The sequence below is a fragment of the Pelodiscus sinensis genome, chromosome 31 (assembly GCF_052426305.1).
Source record: "Pelodiscus sinensis isolate ZL-2025 chromosome 31, ASM5242630v1, whole genome shotgun sequence".
NCBI lineage: Eukaryota > Metazoa > Chordata > Testudines > Trionychidae > Pelodiscus > Pelodiscus sinensis.
In genome coordinates this window covers 9,389,341-9,416,880 of record NC_143082.1, presented here as the reverse complement: position 1 = coordinate 9,416,880, position 27,540 = coordinate 9,389,341, and the positions used below count along the sequence as shown (strand labels likewise).

The 27,540-nt window shown below is 55.6% G+C and overlaps 1 protein-coding gene across 2 annotated transcripts in view; it reads left to right on the top strand.

Moving 5' to 3' along the window:
• PDE1B (phosphodiesterase 1B) overlaps window positions 1-27,540 on the top strand; it is a 137,250-nt gene that overhangs the window by 45,823 nt on the left and 63,887 nt on the right. The gene's annotated exons all lie outside the window — the stretch shown is intronic.

The window sequence follows — 27,540 nt, the reverse complement described above, 5'->3', positions numbered from 1 at the left end:
TGCATGTGTGTGTGTCTGGGGCGGAGGAGCCTACGGGGTGGGGGGTGTTTAAAATGGGCTGGTTCTGAGCATTTTCTTACAGCTGTAACAAGGGCAGTGCTGCTGGGGAGCAGTGTTGAGCTTTCTCATCTCTGAGGTTACAAGGGTATTAACCCCGGGAGCAACTTGCCAGCGGCTGTGGGCAATATTCCAGCAAATTGGAGCCCTTGGGTCAGGACTGGATTCCTCTCCCATACAGGCTGTCTCCCAGGCATGAGTCCTTGCATGGAAATCCCTGACATGTGTGGAAAGTCAGGCTAGGTGAGCAGAGTCCCTGCCTCAGTTTCCCCATACAGACTGAGGAGAATGATACTTTGGACAAGTATCCTCTGACGTTCAGCTGAGTGCTAGGTATTAATGAGTATTGCAATGTCCCCTCCTGCCCTGAAAGTCTCTTTGTGAACTTTATAGATTGTTTTCTCCTGAGTGGGTGTTGGAGGGCTGCGTTAATAGCTATTCATGAAAACAAAGTAACCAATAAAGGGGGGGAATAAGAATATGAACAGCCTGAAAAAAATGCCTTCCCCTCACAATTAATCAGATCTCATTTTCTTTGCTATTGTGCTTAGAAAGCTATTAGCTCTCTAGTGAGTCACAGTGTCCCACGACAGAGCAGCCAAGAACGGAATGTCAAATGGGTTTTCAAAAAATCAAAAACTTGATTTTTAATCCCCCCCGCTCACCTATTTCTGGCTGCTGTTACCCCTCCATCCCCCGCACTTTCCCAATCATCTTTAACTCCCGAGTTCCTGCAGCACTGGAGCAGCCAGCGTGTGTATGAAATAGGGCAAAGGGCTTGCAATTAAGCTTACCAAGCCACAACTATGGCCCCAAAGCCCTCAGCGCCTCCGGGGACAAGCAGGCCGCTGGTTTTGTTGGTTTGTTTTGTTGTTTTTAAAGGAAACATGCTCAGGCCTTCTGCAAATTTTGGCCCATGCACTGAACTTGGGTCCTTCCCAGCTCTTGTGCCCCACGCCTGCGGCAGTGTTGGGGGCAGGTCGCTTCCTCCGTGTTGCAGGGTGTAGCCAGTGCAGAGTGGCGCTAACCTCACTTGGGGCAGCCGTCCTGGGGGCTGCAGGGATTTGGTTTAACTGGCTGCCCCGGTGGAGCAATGAGGGGGAGTTGGGGACTGCAGGTGCCAAGTGTGACAGCGTTTGGGGGGAGCTGCTCTCAGCTCTGAGCAGCGACCCGGAGGGACTCTGGGATGCAGTGAACCTGCTGGCCTGGTCTTGCCAGTGCAATGAGGGCAGGGCGGGTGCCTGATTGCCCAGTGGAGTCCCCACCTCGGGTGTCGCGACTTGGTGCCCAGGGCTGTATGGCCACTCAGGTGGGACTGGGCCAATCCTGAGCCATGCTGCTGTTGCAATGCTCAGAGCAGGAAGGCCAGGCCGGCCAGCCAGCCCCTGGGGACTGTGGGATGAGTGCGGTACAGGGACTCCTACCCCAGGGCTTCCTGCCCAACCCACCTGCCTCTCCTGCCCCAACGGCTCCCAGCTTCCAGGGGTCAGGACCCATCCGATGCTCCTCACTCCCTGGGTCCTTGTCTCTCCTAGGGGCAGGGCCAAGAGGGATGGGGGGAGGCTGGGGCTCAGTGGAGGAGGGTGCGTAGGAGTTTCGGGGCTAGTGGGGATTTTGGAGAGTGAGGTTCAGTGGGGGAGAGGGAATGTATAAGGGGGACACAGGCGCCCAAGCAGGCTCCCTGGCGATGCGATAGGGGGTGGGGAGACTGGAGAGGGAGGCTGTAGTGCTTAGGAAGACCCATGGTGTCCTATGTAGTTATCTGGGGGGCAGTACTGGGAACCTTTCCACTGGGGGACTCTCAGGAGCTGGCTGAGTATTTTGAGGTGGCTGCCTCGTGGCTGTATAGAAGTGGGGTCTAAATCCCAGCTTCTCCCGCAGTGTGGAGAGGCCGGGACTGATGCTGTTTTGATTAATACATGCTCAGTTGAGGTGTTTTATTAATGGAAGGTGACAAAAAGAACTAAAACAACATTTACAGGCAGAAAGCAAAAGAAAGAGAAAGTTTCTGAAAAGTAAAAATATAAAAAATATAAAATAGCTCTCGCCAGTGGTATGAGACGGGTGAAATGCCGGCAGAAGTGATGTGTGCTTCCTTCATGTTGTGTTGCTGGTGTCCCTCAGTCCCGACCCACAACTCCCTGGGCACCCCCCCTCCGCTGGTGCCCCTCAGTCCCGACCCACAACTCTCTGGGCCCCCCCTCCTCCCCCGGTGCCCCTCAGTCCCGACCCACAACTCCCTGATAGCTCATCCCTGAGCACTCTTCTCCCCCCCCGCTGGTGCCTCTAAGTCCTGACCCACAGCTCCCTGATAGCTCATCCCTGAGCACTCTTCTCCCCCCCCCCCCCGCTGGTGCCCCTAAGTCCTGCCCCTCCCCCCTTCTCTCCGAGCCCTAGCCCCCTTCCATGCCCCATCTCCACCTCATATTTAAACTGAACTTCAACTTTCTTGAGGTTAAATACATTGACACAACTTCCTGTTTTGGTTTTAAGAAAAATGATTCTCACGCCTCTGCCGGGGCTGGTTTGGGCCGAGAAGCAAAAGCTCAGAAGGGGTGCGAGGGAGGGTGTTCTGGTCTGAGCCAGTTCCCCTCTGAGTCCAGACTCACCAGCCCCTTCCCTGGCTGTAGTCAAGAGAGCCCATGTGATGAATGTTACAGGGTGGCACTGGGCCAAGACAGAGAGCCAGCGAGATCCACCAAGTCCGTTTTCTAATGTCTGCACTGCCCACCGAGCCTGGCCTCCGAGTCACCCACACACATCAGTCTGAGCCGGATCCTGGTCCCTGCGTGGGCTGCGGCAGAGCCCACGTCCTGCTGAGACTGAGGAGCAAGCCTGAGTCAGCGCAGTGAGGACACGTTAGCCCGGCTGTGAGACCTAGGTCCAGCAAGATTTACACTGCAGCAGGGATGCCGAGGCACGTGCACGGCTGGGTCCCGTCGCCCCAGGCTTAGCGTGCAATGTGGACACACCTCCCGTGTCCAGCAGCCTTGGGGCTGTGTGCATTGCCCTTAGCACCACCGAGCTGTGGGAGGGAAGCCCAGGGCCGGGCTGACGTGGAACTCATGCAAGAATCCTGTTCCGGGGGGATTGGGAAATTTGTTTTGGTTTAGCAGCAAACCCAGAACATTTCAAAATTCTCCCTGAAAGAAAATTCCCCCAGATGCCCTTTCAGGTTCCTGGAAATGTTTCATCTTTGACGTCACTCGCCAGAGATCGACCTGAGAAGAGCTGACTGATACCAAACCTACAAATAGTCACAAGGAGACGATTCTGGAGCAATCCACGTGTTTCATTCTGAAGCATCTCCCAGCCACATGAGTTCGCCCCCTCCCCCTCGGCTCAGGCTGCACAGGCTGCTGCCCGTCCTGCTGGTAGGGTTCAGGTAGAGTTCCAAGCGCAGGCGTAGGCTAGATTGCACACAGGGCCGCCCTGTCTGATTTGCAATGCCAGCCTGTTGCTGCACACCGCGCGCCACACAAATTCTCCTTTCTCTCCATTCCAGCCAAACCCTGGCTCTGCTCTGCTGTGGGGAGATGGGCTCTGCCCCAGCCTGCACCCCATTTACGGTCTCTCCCCTGTAAAAGCCAGAAGGCAGCTCCCCACAACATGGGGCAGGCACGGGCCCTGCCATAAAGCACCATGGTATCCGATGTCCCTGTCACGGGTGCCGCCCTCCTGCCCATCCTGCCTTGGAGCTTGGAAGAGACACTGCAGAGAGATCCCCTGTGGGGCCTGCCAGAGGCAGAGCCGTCCCTGCTGTGACCCCTATGCCCTGTGCTCTTCCGTCAGCGCTGCCTGCCCCTACTCTGGGTGTCAGAGCTGGCTCGTCTGCAGGCTGGCTGCTGCCGTCTCCATCGAGGGGACATGTTTGCACATCCCCTCGTGTCTCAGCCTCTCCCTGTCCTGCTTCCATTTCCCACCCCATGGCCCGTGTGCTCACCACCTGTCTGCACGGGACCCTGACTCCGCCCAGCACTGCCCACAGCCCATGTGCTCACTACCTGCCGGCACGGGACTGTGCCCCCACCCAGCACTGCCCACGGCCCATGTGCTCACTACTAGCCTGCACGTGGCTCTGGCCAGCACTGCCCACGGCATGGTGTTGCACACCAGCAAGTCCTGCCCTGGAGCACCTCGGGCCTGGCTGAGTGAGGCAAGCGTGTGAGCCCTGTCTATGGATGGGGAAACTGAGGCACAGAATAGTGATGGGACTTTTACCCATCTCGGATTACTGTTGCTGAGCTCCCAGGAAGAGACGGTGTGGGGGCCAGGCTTTGGGGGAAAAGGGTGGAGTGGGGGCAGGGCTTGGAGTGTGGGGGGAGGAGGGGACAGTTGAGTCCCCTATGGCAAAATGAGAAGTCGGTGCCTATGAGCCAAACTGAGACTAGACCCTCCTGATGGAAGCACTCGACCCCTCCACAGCTGAGCACACAGCCCAGGTTCTGTAACGCCCAGCCCCCCGTACATCCCCGGTAATCACCCAGGAGTCCTGACTCCCTCTTCTCTGCTTTAACCAACGAGACTCCCCACAGCCACTAACTGGCTCCCAAATCGTCGCCTTAATCTTGGTGCCAGCTCTCCTGCTAATTGAATGATTTTTATCAGCCATGTGACGGCACCAGCTTGGATTATTGACACCTGATTCGTCAGCCCCCAGACAGTGCCTGTCACTAAGCCAAGCTCATTAAGCCTTCGATCAGCGCCATGCAAAGAGCCATTATTATTTATTTATTTTCCAGATGACTGGGTTTTACTGCAAATTGCTTTGCAGCCTGCGCTGGGCTCAGCGGGAGAGAGCCGGCCTCCTTCTCTGGAGTGCTCAGCGCGGAGGCTTCAGCAGGACTAGCCAGCAAAGGCAGGACGTGGGGAGAATACGGGGGTGCTTTCCCATGAGGCACCCCACAAGAGCCCTAGACTGGGAAAGGGGCACTTATCTGGGATGGAGATGGAAGGGGAGGGATTGGTTGAATACTTTTTTCCAGTCCTACGGTGTTTGGAACCTAGGGTGGTTCCCCTGTGCATCACAGACTGTGGCTGTCTGAGCAGAAGGGTAACTCCATTGAATGGCATCAGTAGTAGGCTGTTACTCTTTAGTGGACCTGCCACCAGAGGTGGGGATGACGCTTGCTGCTAGGGAGTTTGCAGAAGCTGTGTGGCTGTGGTCGCCTGTGTCAGATGCAGCCCAACATACAGGTGGGGGCCTTGACCCTGGGAGGCAGTGTCAGCCGACGGTCAGGGCAGTGTGTGCGTGTGTGTTACACCCAAGTCTTCAACTGCTGAGACACAAAGTCTCGTTGCAGCGGGCAGCCTAGGAGGCTGGAGGGCGCCCCGAAAAAATAGTTTAACGTCCGTGACTTTACTGCTAGGACCGAGGTCCCGTCGCAGAGGGTAGCCAAACAGGCTAACAGACGCCCCAGTGTGTACAGGAAGAGGTACACACTTCAGATTTTAGCTGCTAGAATTCATAATTCCTTCGCAGCGGGCAGCCCAGGGAAGGCTGAGAAGTGCCCCAGTGAACCCTGTCACCTGGGAGTGACACAGATCCAAACGCTCAAGCTCTTCCTATAACTGTCCCTTTATGACCGGCTGAAGTTCTTTTGTTTGTGTTCGGTTCGGGTACAGCAGCACGGGTTCAAGTCAGAAGCTTGACACTCACTGGCTTATTTATAGGAGAAAGAAAGAGAAAAGAAATAAAGAAACTTGGTTCAGTGTATATATATATATATATATATATATTATAAGTGAATGGGCACTCCACTTGTTCCCAAAGTTTATAGCTAAATCACCTTACCAAAGGTGATTTACAATAGAAATGAAGCAGTTTGACTTTAAGAAAACTATAATAAAGTAACTAACTTACAACAGAGAGACAATTAGAGTGTACACATAAAGAAAACACATTGCAGGTACAATTCTCACCCCTGTGTTCCAGACTTGGTGTGGCCAGCGTCTTTCTCTCAATCCCTCGGGAAGAAGTAGGGCGAGGTTGGGCGTCCCACGGACCTCGGGAGACAATCAATACCTGCCAGCAGGTGTAGGTGATTGGAGCTCAAATTGGGCGGGCAACTCAACCCTCTTTATACCCCTTGGGTCACATGGGCTTCTTCCTGGTCTCAAGTGGCCAATTAGAAAAAATGGCTTTGAATGCCAAGTTTCCCACGAAGGGTGCAAAGCATAATTCACACCTGGGAAAATGCAGACAATGGGCACCTCTGGTATGTGATGGGCGAAGATTCCTCTCCCGAGACAGTGCAGGCTTGTCAATTACTGGTACTAGCCATCACGGCGACGGGAGGCCTCCCAGTCGTCAGCTAGCCCATTTACTGTCTGGTTTCTGTTTATGGTAGAGTCAGGGACAGGCACCACACCTGCGTTCCCAGGGCATCAAAGGCTGACTGCCTTTCTCTTGCTCTCTGGGGGGGGAGAAAAACAAGATGGGGTTCGTGGAAAAACAAGATGGGGTTTGTGTCTGGCTACAGGCAGTGACGCTGATAATGATTTGGGGGCTGTGGTGGATAATCAGCTCAACATGAGCTCCCAGTGGGGCCAAAAGGGCTAAAGAGATTGTGGGATTCAGGAGCGGTTAGGGCAGGGGTGGGCAATAAGTTCTGGTGAGGAGCCCTACCAAGATTTTGGAAAGTGGTCAAGCGTTGCACTTTTCTGTAGAGGAGATGCGGGGTCTAGGATGGAGGTTGGGTGCAGAAGGGACACAGGGTAAGGGAGTGGAGCGCAGGAGACGGTGTGCGGTCTGAGAGGGAGTTTGAGTGGAGGAGGGGGTTGTGACCTGGGTCAGGGGATTGGGGTGGCGCAGTGGTCCCCAACCTTTAGAGGCTGCCGGGCGCTCGGGGGCGGGGCCACTCATGTGCCGGGCGCCCGGGGGGTGGGGCCACTCATGCGCCGGGCGCCAGGGGGCGGGGCCACTCATGGGCCGGGCGCCAGGGGGCGGGGCCACTCATGTGCCGGGCGCCCGGGGCGGGGCCACGCGTCCTGGGGCACGGCAGGGGCGGGGATGCCCTTGCACCCGGCGCCGGCATGTGCCCCAGGGCCGGGGCTGGGGCCGCCCGAGCGCCTTGTGCCTTGGGTCCAGGGGCCGGCGCCGCTGCCCAAGCCGCGCGCCTGGGGCCAGCACCGGCGCCGCGCGCCCGCATGTGCTGCGGGGCTGGGGCTGCCCGAGCGCAGCTCACCAGGCGCCGGTGCGTGTTGCGCGCCTGGGGCCGGCGCCTCCAGTGCGCCGCGTGCCGGGGGTGGGGCCGGCCCAGGTTGTCGGCGGGCGCGCACAAATGCCCCGGTGGGTGCCATAGCACCCGTGGGCACCGCGTTGGGGACCACTGGGGTGGCGGATCAGGGACAGAGTATGGGTGCAAGAGAGGATTCTGGCCTGGGGGAGGGGCTCTAGGACAGGGTGCAAAGTCTGGGAGGGAATTGTGACCTGGCAGAAGGAAAAAAGGGGGTGCAGACTGCAGAGGGTTTGGCTGGTGACCTGGGGGAGGGAGTTGGGGTGTAGGAGGGGTAGGGGTGCAGTGGCAGGCTTTGGTTGGGTGGTGCTTACTTAAGAATCTCCCAGCCAGCTGCACCCCCAAGGCAGGCTGGGCTCCCTGCCTGGTGCAGCCCCAGCCCACTTGAAACTGCAGGCTGCTCCCTCCACATGGCTCTCAGCTCCGGGAGGGGGAAGAGGCTTGCACTGCCCCATCCTCCCCCAGGCCAATCTCTTGGCTCCTATTGGCTGGTTGTTTCCAGCCAATAAGAGCAGGGAGATTGGGAGCAGGGAGATCACGTGAAGCACTGAGATGGGTTCCCTAGGGAGGGGGTGGAATCTCCATCCCTAGAGGTGTTTAAGTCCCGGTTTGACAAAGCCCTGGCTGGGATGGTTTAGTTGGGATTGGTCCTGCCTTGGGCAGGGGGTTGGACTTGATGGCTCCTGGGGTCTCCTCCAGCCCTGGGATTCTAGGGTCCTGTGAAGCGTCCCCCTCCTGGCAGCACAGACTGTGCTTGAAACCTCAGCAGCTGCGTGTGTGAGCGTCCCGGCAGGGTGGTCCGCGGGCTGGGTGGGCCGGATCTGGTCCCCGGCTGTACTGTGCCCAGCCCTGGTGAGGGGTGACTTGCTCGGTTTATAACAGCTCTTCCCAAATGCTTTGCCTGCACAATCCCATGTTAGTGAATTAGGGTATGTCTACACTACAGCGCTAATTCAAACTAACTTAGTTAATTCGAACTAAGCTAATTCAAACTAACGGATCCAGACTAAAAACTAGTTTGAATTAGCGTTTTGCTAATTCGAACTAGCATGTCCACATTAAGTGGACCCTGAACGAGGCTTAAGGATGGCCGGAAGCAGTGCCGGCAGGGCATCAGATGAGGACTTAGAGCGTGGAGATGCTGCCTCAGGCTAGCCGAGGGCTGTGCTTAAAGGGACCCGGCCCCCACCCCGGACAGACAGTTCTCAGGGGTGCCCCGCTTGCAAATCAGTCCTGTCTTGGATTGCCCTGAGTGCCCACACTGGGCACATCACAGCACTCGGCCATCAGACCGGCTGCACTTGACGCAGGCTGCCAACTGGGGAGAGGGGGCAATTGGGGGGCTTCAGGAGAGCTTCCACCCCCAGAAGCCTGCAGAGCCAGCCCAGTCCTCCCCATCAGGGGCTCGTACCCCATTCCTCCCTCAGCTCCTTCCACTTACCCTTCCCTAGCCCCACTTCCTGATGTACAAAATAAAGAAAATGTGTGGTCAAAAATAGAATCTCTCTTTATTGAACAAAACTGGGGGAGACTGGGAAAAGGAGGTGGGAGAGGGGAAGAGAGAGGGTGGGAGAGGGGAGGGCAACTAAAATGATCAGAGGTTTGGAAGAGGTCCTATATGAAGAGAGGCTAAAGAGACTGGGACTTTTCAGTTTAGAAAAGAGGAGACTGAGGGAGAATAGGATAGAGGTCTATTAAAGCACGAGTGGGGTGGAGAGGGTGCATCAAAAAAAGTTCTTCATTAGTTCCCATAATAGAAGGTCTAGAGGACACCAAAGGAAAGGAATGGGTAGCAGGCTTCAAACTAGTAACAGAAAGTTGTTCTTCACAAAGCAAATAGTCAACCTGTGGAACTCCTTGCTGCAGGAGGCTGTGAAGGCTAGAACTAGAACAGAGTTTAAAGAGAAGTGAGATCAAGTGATGGAGGATGGGTCCATGGAGTGGTATTAGCCAGGGGGTAGGAGTGGTGTCCCTGCCCAAAGTTTTTGGAAGGCTGGAGAGGGATGGCACGAGACAAATGGCTTGGTCACTGTCTTCGGTCCATCCCCTCCAGGGTCCCTAGGGTTGGCCGCTGTTGGCAGACAGGCTACTGGGCTAGATGGACCTTTGGTCTGACCCAGGATGGCCATTGTAAGCTCAGGGCTCAGGGTCGGAGGTCTCAGTGGACCCCCTTGATTTTCATGCACACCTGCTCCTGGGTGGCCAGGCTGGCAGCTCTCCTGCCCTAGACGGCCACTTTCCTGTGCCTAGTGCGGAAGTCGTGGATGAGGTCCACAATGTCCGCACTAGACCAGGCGGGTGCCCGCCTCTTGCGGTCTTGGGCAAGCTCCCGGGAGCCGCCAGCCTGGTCCCGGGAAGAGGGGGAGGGCTGGGGGGCATTGGGTGGCTGGCTCAAGCCGTGCCAGGTGCAGGGTCTGCTAGCTGGGTGCTGGCAGGCTTGCACCTGGCACGGGCACCGTAGCCAGCTCGTGCCCCTTTAAGGGGTCCGGGGCCGGGAAGGGGGCAATAGAGTTTCCCTGGTGTTGGCCAGAGTGGCCACCAGGGAAAGCTGGGGAGGGCTAGCCTCCCACTAGTTCGAATTAAGGGGCTACACAGCCCTTAATTCGAACTATTAAGTTTGAACTAGGCTTAGTCCTCGTAGAATGAGGTTTACCTAGTTCGAACTAAGCGCTCCGCTAGTTCAAATTAAGTTCGAACTAGTGGAGCGCTAGTGTAGCGCCTATCAAAGTTAATTCAGACTAACGTCCGTTAGTTCAAATTAACTTTGTAGTGTAGACATACCCTTATTTCCTTCCGGGACCCCAGCCAGCAGAGAGGCCCTTTTGCGCAGCATCCGGCGTGAAGTGGTGCGTGCGAGATCCTGCCGAATAGGGGGTGCCATTTTGTAGAGCAGGGGTGTCCAGACACAAACAGCAACAGGCTCTGGTTTTCCTTGTTGGTCAGCAGGGCAAGATGCAGCCCCGCTCTGTCCTGGCTAGGGGGAGGAGGAGAGCTGTGGCATGGGTTATTGAATCCTTCCTACTGCCATGCAGGAGCTGGGTGGCTCTTCCTCTCCTAGGGCCCCTCCCATGCTTCAGGGCCCCAGTTGTGCTCCGGGGTTTGCAGGGTGGACGTCTCCCAGAGTGCTCCTGTCTCCAGCCTGTGCTAGTGCCCAGCCCAGGTGCCGTGTTGCTCTTTGGTCTCCCCTCCCGGAAGGCAGCTGCAGCTCACGAGGGCCGTGCTGTGATTTCACAGGGGGAACCCGGCTGGGAGGAGTGTCTGTGTCTGGGTGTGAAATACCTGGGGCTCGGCTCCCCGCGCCGCACTCAGGGAGGAGAGCCAATGCAGGGGTCCTGGGCTCCCCCTGGAGCTGCTCACCACATACCCACGCCTTGGCAAACAGCTAAGCTCCATCGTCCCGTCAGCTCCATCTGGGAGCGGGTACGTGCCGTCGCGTTAAGTGACAAGCAGCTCCGGGTCTTGGTTCCTGAGGGGTCGGCCTGCTGCTGTGTGGCGCAGAACAAGCCTGTTTGGTTTTTATTAATTTGTTTAGCTCCAAAGACCAATGTGTGCTGCATTGTGGTTGTCACAGGAGACAACTGCTTCTTTCCCAAGTCAAACAGTCCTTTCTCTTGCCCTGCCTCAGTTTCCCCATCTCTCAGTGGGGAGTAAATCCATTCCTGTTCACTGGGTGTGTGGCAGCCTCATTCTCATTTGCTCATGTTCCAGGCCCCGAGGTCTCTTTTCCCAGGTGCCAAGTCTCACGATTTTATCACACCGCTCAGGATCTTTGCCCTCGGAATCACACCCGAGGGGGACGCCTGGCTTGCAGTCAGTGGGCTTTGAAAACCTTTCCAGCCCGCCAGGGGGCCGAGAACAGTTTGAAGACGAGCTCCTGAAAGGCTCAGAGCCCTCCAGGCAAAGGAGAAGAGCCTGTTTATTACTTTAAAAAAAAATGTGATTTTCAAGCTGGCCTCGGGGCGTTTCCCGTCCGGGATTGGCAGCAGAGCAGCCTGCAGAAGGAGATGGATGGGGCGTTCCACTGGACAAGTGGCCCCTTAGGCAGTGTAGCGGGAGGCTGGCTCTGCTCTGTGGGCTGGTGCCAGTCTCCAGGGCTGTTGCAATTTTTTAGCCCTATCGGATGCTTTCCTGCCCTGTTCTCTGCCTGTCCTGGTTAGCTGGCCAGGCCTGGGTACCGCCGGCCCCACGGCACATTCCGCAGCTCTGTCTCGGCTGCTCCCATCTGCCTGCCAGTCTGTCTTCCGCCTGCACAGGCTGGCTGGCAGGGGGTGTCTATGGGAACGAGTCGCATTGTAGTGCAGGGAAGAGTCAGGCGGGGTGGGGAGGGTGTGTCTGCATGGCAGACCGAAACCCCACAGCCCTGAGTCAGCTATGGTAACTTCCCAGGCTTGGGTTGCGAGTGGCAGTGCTGACAAACTGCGGCTGGTTCTCTGCAGAGCCCCAGGGAAACGAGCTGTGCAGATAATGAAATCGGTAGGAGCTTTGTTTTCTGAAGCTGAGAGAGAGAGTCACTTCCCCCCCCCCCCCATCACTGTTTATTTATGTGTAGCTCTTAGGCACCCCAGGCATGGCCCGGGGCCCGATTGTGCCAGGTGCTGCACAAGCTGGAGCAGAGAGGCCGTCCCCGTCCCACGGAGCGGCATGGCGAAGCATAAGGCAAGAGACGGCCATGGCCGGACAGACGGGCGAGGGAGCAGAGAAGCATGTTGTGTGCAGACAGGCCAGACGCAGGCGGGGGAGTGCACGACGTGCCAGCAGAGATATGGGCACTGGCAGCAAACAGCAGGTTTGCACCACCCTGGGTTTATGGGAACAAAGCTCAGCTGAAGAGACGAGGAAAGGGAAGGGCTGGAGAAACCAGCGTCAGCCCAGGGCAGAGCCAGCCAGAGCTCGGCTGCAGTGTGACCGAATGGCTCAAGCCCTGGCTTTGGCGCTCTTGGTCCTACCCGCTTGAGCATCTGGTTGGTTCCTCTGCCATTCTCCCTGAGCCACGTGGTGGGCCGTAAAATGCAGGAGGGGTGGCTGGGTGGGTGCCGTGGCCTGTAGGATGCAGGAGGGTTGGCTGGGTGGGTGCCGTATTACGGCACCCACCCAGCCACCCCTCCTGCATCCCACGGGCCACGGCACCCACCCAGCCACCCCTCCTGCATCCCACAGGCCACGGCACCCACCCAGCCACCCCTCCTGCATCCCACGGGCCACGGCACCCACCCAGCCACCCCTCCTGCATCCCACAGGCCACGGCACCCACCCAGCCACCCCTCCTGCATCCCACGGGCCACGGCACCCACCCAGCCACCCCTCCTGCATCCCACGGGCCACGGCACCCACCCAGCCACCCCTCCTGCATCCCACGGGCTACAGCACCCACCCAGCGACCCCTCCTGCATCCCACGGGCTATGGCACCCACCCAGCGAGCCCTCCTGCATCCCACGGTCTACGGCACCCACCCAGCAACCCCTCCTGCATCCCACGGGCCACGGCACCCACCCAGCGACCCCTCCTGCATCCCACGGGCCACGGCACCCACCCAGCGACCCCTCCTGCATCCCACGGGTACGGCACCCACCCAGCGACCATTCCTGCATCCCACGGGCTACAGCACCCACCCAGCGACCCCTCCTGCAGCCCACAGGCCACGGCACCCGCCCAGCGACCCCTCCTGCATCCCACAGGCCCCGGCACCCACCCAGCGACCCCTCCTGCATCCCACGGGTACGGCACCCACCTAGCGACCCCTCCTGCATCCCACGGGCTACGGCACTCACCCAGCGACCCCTCCTGCATCCCACGGTCTACGGCACCCACACAGCGACCCCTCCTGCATCCCACGGGCCACGGCACCCACCCAGCCACCCCTCCTGCATCCCACGGGCTACGGCACCCACCCAGCCACCCCTCCTGCATCCCACGGGCCACGGCACCCGCCCAGCGACCCCTCCTGCATCCCACGGGCCACGGCACCCACCCAGGGTATGTCTACACTACCCTCCTAGTTCGAACTAGGAGGGTAATGTATGCATACCGCACTTGCTAATGAAGCCCGGGATTTGAATTTCCCGGGCTTCATTAGCATAAGCGGGGAGCCGCCATTTTTAAATCCCCCCGGCTACACGGGGCTCGAACTAGGTAGTTCGGACTAGGGTGCCTATTCCGAACTACCGGTACTCCTCGTTTCACGAGGAGTAACGGTAGTTCGGAATAGGACCCTAGTCCGAACTACCTAGTTCGAGCCCCGTGTAGCCGCGCTACACGGGGTTCGAAGCAGCGGGGATTTAAAAATGGCGGCTCCCCGCTTATGCTAATGAAGCCCGGGAAATTCAAATCCCGGGCTTCATTAGCAAGTGCGGTATGCATACATTACCCCGCTAGTTCGAACTAGCGGGGTAGTGTAGACATACCCCCAGCGACCCCTCCTGCATCCCACGGGTACGGCACCCACCCAACGACCCCTCCTGCATCCCACGGGCTACGGCACCCACCCAGCGACCCCTCCTGCATCCCACGGGCCACGGCACCCACCCCGCGACCCCTCTTGCATCCCACGGGCCACAGCACCCACCCCGCGACCTTCCTCCATCTCATGGGTCCACCCAGCGACCCCTCCTGCTTGAGTCCAGAACTGGTGGAATTGGAAAGTGAAGCCCCGAGGGGAACCATCCTTCAGTCCCGTTAGTTACTGGAGCCATGGCTGGACTTGCCTCCCTGCTTGGGAGGGGAGGTGGTCCCCACGTTCAGGGGGTATTAGTACTGCGGGACAGGCCGAGGCAGCCCAGTTTGGTCTCCGCTGGAACAAAACGATAGTTCCATCAGATGGGTACAAAGGTCTGTCACAGCAAGCACAGCCCCTATCCCACCCGCCCCCCGAGGAAAGTCAGCCCCCGCATCTGTCCTGGAATGCAAACGGTGGGAGCAGTGCCCCTGTTCCCGCCTGGCCCTGTCAGCACCTCTGCTCCCGGGAAATCCATTCCAATTACACAGAGCTGGGAGCCACAGCTGGCCCGGCAGGGGCATATCCACGAGGTGGCGGGAATCCAGAATCCGCTCCTTGTTGAGGTTGCTTTTTGTTCTGCCATGTGCAGGCTTCTCAGTAATCTAGCCTGGGAGCTGCCGCCACCACTGCTTGCACAGGCACCTGTGGGGCTAGACCCATAGGGCTCTGCCCCCTTGTGCTGACAGTTACCCTGTGAGGCTAGACCCATAGGGCTCTGCCCCCTTGTGCTGACAGTCACCCCGTGGGGCTAGACCCATAGGGCTCTGCCCCCTTGTGCTGACAGTCACCCCGTGGGGCTAGACCCATAGGGCTCTGCCCCCTTGTGCTGACAGTCACCCCGTGGGGCTAGACCCATAGGGCTCTGCCCCCTTGTGCTGACAGTCACCCCGTGGGGCTAGACCCATAGGGCTCTGCCCCCTTGTGCTGACAGTCACCCCGTGGGGCTAGACCCATAGAGCTCTGTCCTCTTGCGCTGACAGTCACCCCGTGGGGCTAGACTGGGGTCTGAGCCTGGGGTCTGAGATCTGCCCTTCGGCAGGTTTCCAAACCTGGGCCCAGCAAGCCACACGCCTGTCATTAGACCCACAGCATGAGCCTGACTCAGCGGGCCGAGCCTCTGAGACTCACTGTGGGGCAGGGCTTAGTGCACAGTGGGCACCTGAGAAGGGGCTTGTGGGAAGGCAGCGCGTCGCAGGGCTGAGCTCTCAGGCGAGAGGTGGGGCTTAGGGCCCCCTCACCCATCCAAGGGCTGTCGGTGCCTCGCTCTGGCTTGGGGCTGGGTGCTTAGGCCCGCGTGTCGGGTGCGGATGCCCCCTCTGTGGCTGGCAGCCCAGGCGCTGGGCACGCTCCTGGTGAGTGGGAAAGCTGTTTTCAAATTCCTGCTCCACTCATTTGGAGCAAGGACTTGGGTCTCCCATTGCGCAGCTGAGCGCTGGGACACCAGGCTAAGGCTGGTCTGGAGTGGGGCTCGCCATCTACCCTGCTGCAGCTGCTCCCCATTTTTCAGTACTCGCAGAGTAGGGGCGCCTAGCTCTCCAGGGCCTGCCTTTGCCACTGGGCGGGGGGCCAAAAGGCCCTGCCTAGTCTCCTCTGGCTGTTTCGTGCAGGTCAGGAGTGCTCAGCACACGCACCAGACCAGGCCCTGCAGGAGAGATGGGCAGGTTGTGCATCCTGCTGCTGCTTGGCTGGCAGCCAGGGCTTCAAGCACCCAGGCAGTGCGGTGTCGGTCCCTTTATGGAAACTGAGGCACCGAGGGGACTGAGGAGCCAGCTGAGCAGGGGTTCCAAGGGTCTTAGCAGTGGCGACCCGCCAATACAGGTGAACTAGGCGGTCGCCTCGGGTGCCAAGATAAACGGCCGTTGAGGGCTTTGGAGGCGGGGGCGCCTATCGCGTGCCGATCGCGTGTTTCGCCGAGGGCGCCAGTTGCCAGCAGCTCGTCTAGGGCCGCTCCTAGGTCTTAGTGTGCCTGAACGTCAGACTTAGGCGCCTGAGTCCCTGTGTGGAGCTCAGCCCCTGTGCCCACATGAGGCACAGATTGGGGGGTCCCTGTCCCGTAAAGGGTATTGCAGTGACTGCCATCTTCTCACTTCTGGTGGCAGACGGGAGCACTGGGACTGTCTCGGCTGACTGCCCATCAAGCACCAGCCCTGGGGCTTTGCCGAATTAAAGATCTTTTAGAAAATCATCCAGTCTTGTTAACGCCCCTCCTCCCCTGGGCTGGAGACTCTGCCATGCAGGTTAATTATTCTCACGTTACTGTGGCCCTGTGAGTGGGGCTGAATCAGGATCCCGCAGAACAAACCCCAGAAGCTGCTGCAGCTTGAGCTAACGGTGCAAGTCCTGCATTCTGCAGCTGAACCAGGCACCCAGGCTCCGGAGCAAGCTCCGAACCTGCCAGGGGACATGCTTGGACCACGGGGTCGTGCCCGGAGAACTCAGAGCAAAGGGACAGGAGGGGTTTCTGCTGCCAGGTGGCAGGCGAGTCCTCTGTGCCACAGGCTTTGGTGCTGCAGTGTAGTTTTGCTGAGTGATGTTATTAGTCACCGGTCAGGTTTGAACTGCAGTTAACTAAATAGCATTGCAAGTTTATTGTGCTCGTCTGACAATTCTTATTAGTGCTAATGAGGCGGAGCCGTGCCAGGGAGCACCAGACCGGAGGAGCCATCAGGAAACTGCCTCTGGAACTCTATCTTTATTTTTTAATAATCTCTTGATTAGTTTTTAAATATCCCCCCAAGGCAGAGCATGTTTGCTGCTTTACCCAGGGCTTCAGTGAGAAAGGAGCTTTCACGTTAGCATACAATGCAGCTAGCGGTCATGCGACACCTGTTATAGTGCTTTAATTATCCTGGTTCAATTAAAGTGGCCCAGCCCCCGACCCTCTCTCCCAGTTACCTTGGTGTAAGGGGCATTTATTGGGCTGGCTCTTCCTGGGTATGTCTACACTACAGCACTAATTCGAAATTACTTAGTTCGAATTAGTTAATTCGAACTAAGCTAATTCGAACTAACGGATCCAGACTAAAAAACTAGTTCGAATTAGCGTTTTGCTCATTCGAACTAGCATGTCCACATTAAGTGGACCCTGAACCAGGCTTAAGGATGACCGGAAGCAGTGCCGGCAGGGCATCAGAGGAGGACTTAGAGCATGGAGATGCTGTCACAGCCGAGGGCTGTGCTTAAAGGGACCCGACCCCCACCCCGGACAGACAGTTCTCAGGGGTTCCCTGCTTGCAAAGCAGTCCTGGCTTGGAGAGCCCTGAGTGCCCACACTGGGCACATCACAGCACTCGGCCATCAGCCCGACTGCACTTGCCGCAGGCTGCCCTCCGTGGGGGGGTTAATCGGGGGGGCTGCAGGAGAGTTTCCACCCGAGGAGCCCGCAGAGCCAGCCCAGTCCTCCCCATCGGGGGCTCGTACCCCATTCCTCCCTCACCTCCTTCCACTAACCCCTCCCTAGCCCCCCATCCTTATGTACAAAATAAAGGACACGTGTGTTTAAAAATAGAAACTCTCTTTATTGAACAAAACTCAGGGAGACTGGAAAAAGAAGGTGGGAGAGGGGAAGAGAGAGGGTGGGAGAGGGGAGGGCAACTAAAATGATCAGGGGTTTGGAACAGGTCCCATATGAAGAGAGGCTAAAGAGACTGGGACTTCTCAGCTTAGAAAAGAGGAGACTGAGAGGGGATATGATAGAGGTCTATAAAAGCATGAGTGGTGTGGAGAGGGTGCATAAAGAAAAGTTCTTCATTTGTTCCCATAATAGAAGGACTAAAGGACACCAAATGAAATGAATGGGTAGCAGGCTTCAAACTAATAACAGAGGGTATGTCTACACTACCCCGCTAGTTCGAACTAGCGGGGTAATGTATGCATACCGCACTTGCTAATGAAGCCCGGGATTTGAATTTCCCGGGCTTCATTAGCATAAGCGGGGAGCCGCCATTTTTAAATCCCCGCTGCTTCGAACCCCGTGTAGCGCGGCTACACGGGGCTCGAACTAGGTAGTTCGGACTAGGGTCCTATTCCGAACTACCGTTACTCCTCGTGAAACGAGGTGTACCGGTAGTTCGGAATAGGCACCCTAGTCCGAACTACCTAGTTCGAGCCCCGTGTAGCCGCGCTACACGGGGTTCGAAGCAGCGGGGATTTAAAAATGGCGGCTCCCCGCTTATGCTAATGAAGCCCAGGAAATTCAAATCCCGGGCTTCATTAGCAAGTGCGGTATGCATACATTACCCCGCTAGTTCGAACTAGCGGGGTAGTGTAGACATACCCAGAAAGTTGTTCTTCACAAAGCAAATAGTCAACCTGTGGAACTCCTTGCCACAGGAGGCTGTGAAGGCTAGAACTAGAACAGAGGTTAAAGAGAAGTGAGATAAAGTGATGGAGGTTGGGTCCATGGAGTGCTATTAGCCAGGGGGTAGGAATGGTGTCCCTGGCCTCTGTTTGTGGAAGGCTGGAGATGGATGGCACGAGACAAATGGCTTGGTCATTGTCTTCGGTCCATCCCCTCCAGGGTCCCTAGTGTTGGCCAATGTCGGCAGACAGGCTACTGGGCTAGATGGACCTTTGGTCTGACCCAGTATGGCCATTGTAAGCTCAGGGCTCAGGGTCGGGGGTCTCACTGGACCACCTTGATTTTCATGCCAACCTGCTCCTGGGTGGCCAGGCTGGCAGCTCTCCTGCCCTAGATGGCCACTTTCCTGTGCCTAGTGCGGAGGTCGTGGATGAGGTCCACGATGTCTGCACAAGACCAGGCGGGTGCCCGCCTCTTGAGGACCTGGGCAGGCTCCCGGGAGCCGCCAGCCTGGTCCCGGGAAGAGGCGGAGGGCTGGGTGGCAGCGGGTGGCTGGCTCGAGCCATGCCAGGTGCAGGGTCTGCTGGCTGGGTGCTGGCAGGCTTGCACCTGGCACAGGCACCGTAGCCAGCCCGTGCCCCTTTAAGGGCTCCGGGGCCGGGAGGGGGGCAGAAGAGTTTCCCTGGTGGTGCCCAGAGTGGCCACCAGGGCAAGCTGGGGAGGGCTAGCCTCCCACTAGTTCGAATGAAGTGGCTACACAGCCCTTAATTCGAACTAGTTAATTCGAACTAGGCTTAGTCCTCGTAGAATGAGGTTTACCTAGTTCGAATTAAGCGCTCCGCTAGTTCGAATTAAGTTCGAACTAGCGGTTTGCATGTGTAGCGCCTATCAAAGTTAATTCGAACTAACGTGTGTTAGTTCGAATTAACTTTGTAGTGTAGACATATCCCCTGTTAGCCTGCGGCTGCACCAGTCCAGTGCAGTAAAAGAACCTTCCCCAGCCACCAGGGTTAGATTAGCAAAATGTTCAAGCGATGAGCAGGCCCAAGTCCTATTCTCAAGGAACATGGGCCCTTCGAATCTGGAGACACATTGAAAGGCCTTGTCCACCCTGCCAGTCATGCTGTGAGTTACAGCGGTGACAAAAACACCCCCAATGATACAGCTGCATCTGCAAAAGCCCCGTCTCCATTACAGTTATACCAGCAAATAAAATAACCCCTCTTGCTGGCACACCTTGTCACACCCAGGAACTGGTATAAGCCGTGTTGTGGCTGAGAGGCTGTTGATACAGCTCAGCTGGCAAACCCTTGCCTGTGTAGATGCGGCCTTAGCCTGGCATTGGAAATTGGACTTTGCCCCTTGAGTCACTTGGACATGTTTGAAAATGTTCCCGTGGGGTGATCGAGTGACTCACAAACTGAATCTCAGTCCACACTGTGAGGCTGCTGCCAAAGAGGCAAGTCCCAAGTGGACTCGAAGAGTTACGATGGGATCTCACAAAACCGGGTGACTGGGCAACACAAAGGCAGATGAGACTCTGTGATGATAAATACAAAGTAATGCACACTGGAAAACAGAATCCAACGATGCATATAACATGATGGGTTTAAATTAGCCGATAAAACTCACGACGTCATGGATACTTGTCTGAAAACATCCATCAATGTGCAGCAGCAGTCAAAAAGTGAACAGAATGTTAGGAACCATTAGGAAAGAAAGAGATAATTAGACAGAAACCATCATAATGACAGTCTGTAAATCCGTGGTTCGCCCACACCTCAAAAGTACAGAGAGGACAACAAAAATAATTAGGGGTATGGAACAGCTTCTATTCGAGGACAGATTTAAAAGGTTGGGACTTTTCAGCTTGGAAAAGAAACGACTAAGGGGAGGATATTCTAGAGGTCTATAGAATCATGACTGGTATGGAGAAAGCAAATAAGGAAGCGTTATTTATCCCTTCACATTACACGTGAACCAGGAGTCACCCAGTGAAATTAATATGCAGCAGATTTAAAACAAACAATACTACTGCACACAACACGCAATCAGCTGGTGGAACTCATTGCCAAGAGAGTTGGGGAAGGCTAGCAGTGTAACGGGGTTCAAAAAGAGCTGGGGAAGTTGATGGAGGATAGGCCCACCAATGGCTTTTAGCCAAAATGGCCAGGGACACAGCTCCACGCTCTGGGTGTCCCTAACCCACTGACTGCCAGGGGCTGGAAAACAGAGAGTGGCCCACTCAGTACATTGCTCTGCTCTGTCCATTCCCTCTGAAGCAGCTGTCAGACGGCAGGCCCAGGCAAGAGCCGTTTTTGTGTTCTTAATGCTTAAGATGGCAGAGAGAGAGTTCCACACATGTTCACTGGACTTACAATGTTTTAGCTGCATGTGGGCAGCTGCACTGGGGATAACTGCAGCCAGTGAACATGCCTCAAATGCAGCCTCTCACTCGGTCCAGATGAGTTTCTGGCTGTCCCTGCTGGAACTAGGGGTGTGCCAGGTGCTGTAGCACACCCTGGCTTGACGTGATCCCCATTATGTACAGGATTTACAGTAGCTCCCCGCCTCCACTGTGAACGGTGTTCCAGCCCCCACTGCTGCCTTGCCCATGCTACCAGCACATGGACCCTGATCTCACTGCTCTGAGGTCAGCTCAATCCATGAGAAAGCTCTGAAAGCCTCTGCCACAGGAAGTGGCCACTGCAAACCTCTTAGCAGAGCCGTTCTGAGTAAGCCAGGACTGCAAGCCAGTTCCCAGGGGTGTCCTTGAGCTGACTGCAGCAGCTCCCCCCTGTCCCAAGGGAGTGAGCCCCGTATAGCCATTCCATAGATGTCTGGGCACGGGGGAGAGGCATTTCTTGGAACCGCTCCTTTTCCAGGAATGTCCCATATGATGGGTGCTCTCCTCCTCCCTGACACGGGCCCTCCTTCCCTGAGGAAGCTGAACCATAGGGTCTGGCTGACACAGACTAGGAAAAGGCTTCTAATTTTGGCAGCATTCAGGGCATGGGTTAGCACTCCAGCCCTGTTCATATTGGTTAACAAACCAACTTGGTTTAGAGGAGAAGTGAAAATAGCTGTAAAAATAATACAGAATAAATGGGGATGTTGATAATAGTGAATATAAATCAGAAGCTAGGAATTGTAGAAAATTGATAAGGGAATCAAATGGACATAAGGAAAAAACTATGGTCCCCAGAGTTAAGGACAATAAAAAGTTGGGTTTTTTACTTGCATTAGGAACAATAAGAACCCTGACAATTGTATCAGCCCATTATTAGATGGAAATGGTAGAATTATCAGCGATAAAGCAGAAATATTTAACAAATATTTCTGTTGTGTATTGGGGGGTATGATGTCGTTATATCATAAGAATGGCTGTACTGGGTCAGTAGCTTGTCTGCCGACAGTGGCCAACACTAGGTGCCCCAGAGAGGGTGGACCGAAGACAATGATCAAGCGATTTGTCTCCTGCCATCCATCTCCAGCCTCTGACAAACAGAGGCCAGGGACACCGTTCCTACCCCTTGGCTAATAGCCTTTTATGGACCTAACCTCCATGAATGTATCTAGCTTCTCTTTAAACTCTGTTATACTAGCTTTCACAGCCTCCTCTGGCAAGGAGTTCCACAGGTTGACTATGCGTGGTGTCATTTTAAGAGGGGATAAGGGATCTTTCGGAAAAGGCTTTATTTTCCAAAAGATCCGCGTCTAGACTGGTGCTTTCTTCCAGCAAAGCTCCGAGCTGGAAAAAAGCGGCAGCCATTTTTATGCTAATGAAGCGGGGGAGATTTAAATCCCCGCTTCATTTGCAATTGCGATATGTCTAATTGCATCCCTTTTACGGAAAAGGAATGCAGTCTAGACACAGCCAAGATGTGGGCAGGGCCAGACTGAGGGGTGGGTGAGCCGGGCAGCTGCCTGGGGCGCCAACCGATGTAGGGCACCTGATGGCAGCCGTAAGGGGCGCGCAGCATCCCTTATAGCTGCCATCAGGCGCCGTGCGCCTGGATGCCACAGCACTGGCCCCGCAGCGCTGGCCAGCAGCCCCCTTACCCCCACGGCTGCAGAGCCCTGCACAGCCCGGCGCCCACGCCAGCAGCAATGGCCGGGCTGGGCTGGGCAGCGCATGAGCCATGCCCCTCGGGGACAGGCCCTGGGCTGCGCGCCCGCGGCTATGGCCGACCTGCACATGTGCCGTGCGCCCTGGGGGCGGTGCCGCACTCCCGGGCCCGGGGTGCCAAAATGGCTCGGGCCGGCCCTGAATGTGGGCGTACCATAGTTTTATACAGGGGCAGTAAGGGTATGTCTACACTACAGCGCTAATTCGAACTAACGGATCCAACTAAAAAACTAGTTCGAATTAGCGTTTTGATAATTCGAACTAGCATGTCCACATTGAGTGGACCCTGAACCGGGGTTAAGGATGGCCGGAAGCAGTGCCGGCAGGGCACCAGAGTAGGACTTAGAGCGTGGAGCTGCTACCTCAGGCTAGCCGAGGGCTGTGCTTAAAGGGACCCGACCCCCACCCCGGACAGACAGTTCTCAGGGGTGCCCCGCTTGCAAACCAGTCCTGGCTTGGAGTGCCCTGAGTGCCCACACTGGGCACATCACAGCACTCGGCCATCAGACCGGCTGCACTTGCCGCAGGCTGCCATCTGGGGAGAGGGGTCAATTGAGGGACTGCAGGAGAGCTTCCACCCCCAGAAGCCCGCAGAGCCAGCCCAGTCCTCCCCATCGGGGGCTTGTACCCCATTCCTCCCTCACCTCCTTCCACTTACCCTTCCCTAGTCCCCCTTCCTGATGTACAAAATAAAGAAAACGTGTGGTCAAAAATAGAATCTCTCTTTATTGAACAAAACTCGGGGAGACTGGGAAAAGGAGGTGGGAGAGGGGAAGAGAGAGGCTGGGAGAGGGGAGGGCAACTAAAATGATCAGGGGTTTGGAACAGGTCCCATATGAAGAGAGGCTAAAGAGACTGGGACTTTTCAGTTTAGAAAAGATGGGACTGAGGGGGGATAGGATAGAGGTCTATAAAAGCATGAGTGGGGTGGAGAGGGTGCATCAAGAAAAGTTCTTCATTAGTTCCCATAATAGAAGGACGAGCGGACACCAAAGGAAAGGAATGGATAGCAGGCTTCAAACTAGTAACAGAAAGTTGTTCTTCACAAAGCAAAGAGTCAACCTGTGGAACTCCTTGCTGTAGGAGGCTGTGAAGGCTAGAACTACAACAGAGTTTAAAGAGAAGTGAGATCAAGTCATGGAGGTTGGGTCCATGGAGTGGTGTTAGCCAGGGGGTAGGAGTGGTGTCCCTGCCCAAAGTTTGTGGAAGGCTGGAGAGGGATGGCACGAGACAAATGGCTTGGTCACTGTCTTCGGTCCATCCCCTCCAGGGTCCCTAGTGTTGGCCGCTGTCGGCAGGCAGGCTACTGGGCTAGATGGACCTTTGGTCTGACCCAGGACGGCCATTGTAAGCTCAGGGCTCAGGGTCGGGGGTCTCAGTGGACCACCTTGATTTTCATGCACTCCTGCTCCTGGGTGGCCAGGCTGGCAGCTCTCCTGCCCTAGACGGCCACTTTTCTGTGCCTAGTGCGGAGATCGTGGACGAGGTCCACGATGTCCGCTCTAGACCAGGCGGGTGCCCGCCTCTTGCGGTCCCGGGCAAGCTCCTGGGAGCCACCAGCCTGGTCCCGGGAAGAGGGGGAGGGCTGGGGGGCATCGGGTGGCTGGCTCGAGCCGTGCCAGGTGCAGGGTTTGCTTGCTGGGTGCTGGCAGGCTTGCACCTGGCACGGGCACCGTAGCCAGCCCGTGCCCCTTTAAGGTGTCCGGGGCCAGGAGGGGGGCAGTAGAGTTTCCCTGGTGTTGGCCAGAGTGGCCACCAGGGAAAGCTGGGGAGGGCTAGCCTCCCACTAGTTCAAATTAAGGGGCTACACACCCCTTAATTCGAACTAGCTAGTTCGAACTAGGCTTAATCCTCGTAAAATGAGGTTTTCCTAGTTCGAACTAAGCGCTCCGCTAGTTCAAATTAAGTTCGAACTAGCGGAGCGCTAGTGTAGCGCCTATGAAAGTTAGTTCGACCTAACATCCGTTAGTTCGAACTAACTCTGTAGTTTAGACATACCCTAAGATATTCTGTGTCTTATTTTCTATCCCTTTCTTAATAATTCCTAACATCCTATTTGCCTTTTTGACTGCCGCTGCACGCTGTGTGGACGTTTTCTAAGAACTGTCCACAATAACTCCAAGATCTCTTTCCTGATTTGTCGTAGCTAAATTAGCCCCCATCATACTATATGTATAGTTGGGGTTATTTTTTCCAATGTGCATTGCTTTACACTTATCCACATTAAACTTCATTTGCCAGTTTGTTGCCCAATCACTTAGTTTTGTGAGATCATATCATATGACAACACTTTTTCCATTGCACTAGTATCTCAGGAAGCTGTTAAATAGTAGGTACTAAAGTCGGACATTTTAAAAATAGCAGGTACAGGTTACTTATAGCCACAGGTTTTAAAAGAGCTGGCTGAAGAGAACGCTGGGCCAATGACTTCTGATTTTCAGGAGGTTGGGACCCGAGTGAATTTCTGGGAGACTGGAAGAAGGCTGATGTTGTGCCAAGATTTTAAAAAGGTAAATAGGATGGCCTGGGTAACTATAGGCCTGTAAATGCCACATCAATCCTGGGCAAGATCACGAAGCAGCTGACACTGGACTTAAATAATAAGGAGTTAAAGGTGAGTAATACAGTTAATGCCAGTCAACATGAGTTTATGGGAAACAGATCCTGGCAAACTAACTTGACATCTTTTTTTTTGGATGAGATTACTAGTTTGGCTGATAAATTTCATTCTGTTGATGTAGTGTGTTTGGCTTGGTGCCACATGACATTTTGATTAAAACACCCAGAACTATGTAAAATTAACTTGGCTAATGGATAGGTTTCACAATGTAATTGTAAACAGGGATTTAACAGAGAACGGGTGTTTCTAAAGGGGTCCCATAGAGATCAGGTCCTGCATCCCCCCCATATTAAATGTCTTTAAGTGACATGTGATCATCACTGACAAAGTGTGCACATGACACAAAAATCGGGGAGTGATGAATAATAAAGAGAGCAGGTCACTGGTGCAGCGCAGTCTGTTTGCTGAGCAAGCAGGGTGCAAGCAAACACTGTGCTTTCATATGGCTAAGTGTATCCATATACATCCAGCAACAAAGTGGGGTGCTCCTGGGCTCACGCACCCACCAAAAAAAAGAGCAGAATTAATCTTCTGTGGGCTTGGCACCTGGCCTATTGCCCTCCTGCTGCCCACATGTACAGCATGTGTATTAATATGGTGAAATGTAGGTGTGTACACCAAGGAGCACAGACTATAGGCCACAATTACAGGACGGGGGACTCTGCAGCAAAGCAGGGACTCTGAGAAAGATTTGGGGATCAGGGTGAGCTGTCAGCTGGACACGTGTGACGCTGTGACTGAAAGAACTAAGGCACCCCTGGGATTCACAAACAGGGGAATCGCTGGCTCTGTGTGATGGCTGCTGGACCGCTGTGTCCAGCTCCGCTGTCTGCAACTGCAGCAGGAAGTTGATAAGCTGGAGAGGGTTGAGGGAAGAGCCATGAGGATGATTAGATGCCCTATAAGAATCGATTAGCTCAGCTACTTGGCTTAACTCAGAGGAAGTCATCACAGTCCGTAAGTACCGACATGGGGAACAATTACTTCACAATATGGAATTACTAGAAGATTTTCCCGGCATTGCTCGGGTCCTTCAGAGCAGGGGACTGGGGGCGTGGGGGCTGCAAGAGTCAAGGCAGGGGCTTGGGGATGTGTGGGGCTTAGGGCAGGAGACTGGGGATGCAAGAGTGAGGAAGGACTCAGGTGGGAGTGGCCACTGGCCTGCCCAGGGCTGATCTGCTTGGCTGCTGGCTTCTTTCTGGGGCCTGCCCAGGGCTGTGCTGCCTGAGGCCAACCCAGGGGCAGTGGGAGCCAGGCTGCCAGCTGCTCCCCAGGGACCAGCCTGGGTGGTGGGGAATGCACAGCTTTTCTTCCGGGGCAGGACACTTGGAAGTATAACTGTCCCTGCTATCAACCTCTCCCCTCCCATTTGATGTGAAACAACCACATCCCATGCACAGCCCATTATCCTGGCATAACCAAACCCTGGCTTTATGTTTGGCCAAGAGGAGGAGTTCTTAAACAAACGGACTCACGGACAGATGGGCCCACGGACGGACAGGCGCACCAACTCTCTCAAATACAAAGCAGATTAAATACATCATACTTGCAGTCTAGCTGGGCGTGGTCCAAAGGCTGGACGTGGGAGCGAGACATTTCAGACTGGAAATAAGGTGTAAATTGTTGACTGAGAGTAATTAATCATTGGAACAATTCCCCAAGGCTTCTGCTGCCATCTCCATCATCAGCTTTTCAAATCCAGCCTGGATGTTTTTCTAACCAATCTGTGCTAGGATTTGCCTGGGGGGAAGTTCTCTGGCCTGACAGTCACAGGAGGTCCCTGCTCCTCTGGGAATGGGCCCATGTACATTAGCCAGGCTACAACCCCTTGCGATGGAGAGGCAGAGCAGAAAGTGGCTGGGCTCCATCACCACAGCAACAGCAAATGGTCCGTGAAGTTTCTGCCGAGACCACCAGGCTCGGGGCGACCCTAGACTAGCTGCCAGCAACTGGTGCCCTAGGCGAACCGTGCAGTCGGCGCCCCCACCTCCAAACCCCTCAATGATACTGCACCACCATTTGGCGCCCCATTTAACTTGGTGCCCTACACGACCGCCTAGTTCATCTATATAGACGGGCTGCCCCTGACCAGGCTGGCTTGTGGCTTAAGTCCTGTCCTTCATGTGGCTGAGTCCCAACCCCGACACAGAGCACTAGACAATCAGGGAGAAAAGAAACATGGAATCATAGAATCGTAGCAGTGAAAGGGACCTCGAGAGGGCATCGCATCCAGTCCCTTGCCCTCACAGCAGGACCAAGCACTGTCTAGACCTAGGCCCACCGATGGGGGAGTTGCCTCTGGGCCCAGTGATTCAATGGGAGTTTAAATGTGCTGTTCACATGCATGTCGGGCTCCCTTGTAAATGCTGTGGTGAGTGCCATCTGGGCAGCCCCGTAGCCATCAGTGACTTTGGACCGGCGTGTGCTGGAGACTCAGGTTACATTTCCATCTAGTGGTATGTCTACACTACCCCCCTAGTTCGAACTAGGGGGGTAATGTATGCATACCGAACTTGCTAATGAAGCCCGGGATTTGAATTTCCCGGGCTTCATTAGCATAAAGCCGGCGCCGCCATTTTTAAAAGCCGGCTAGTGCGAACCCCGTGCCGCGTGGCTACACGTGGCACGGGCTAGATAGTTCGGATTAGGCTTCCTAATCCGAACTATCTGTACACCTTGCTCCACGAGGTGTACAAATAGTT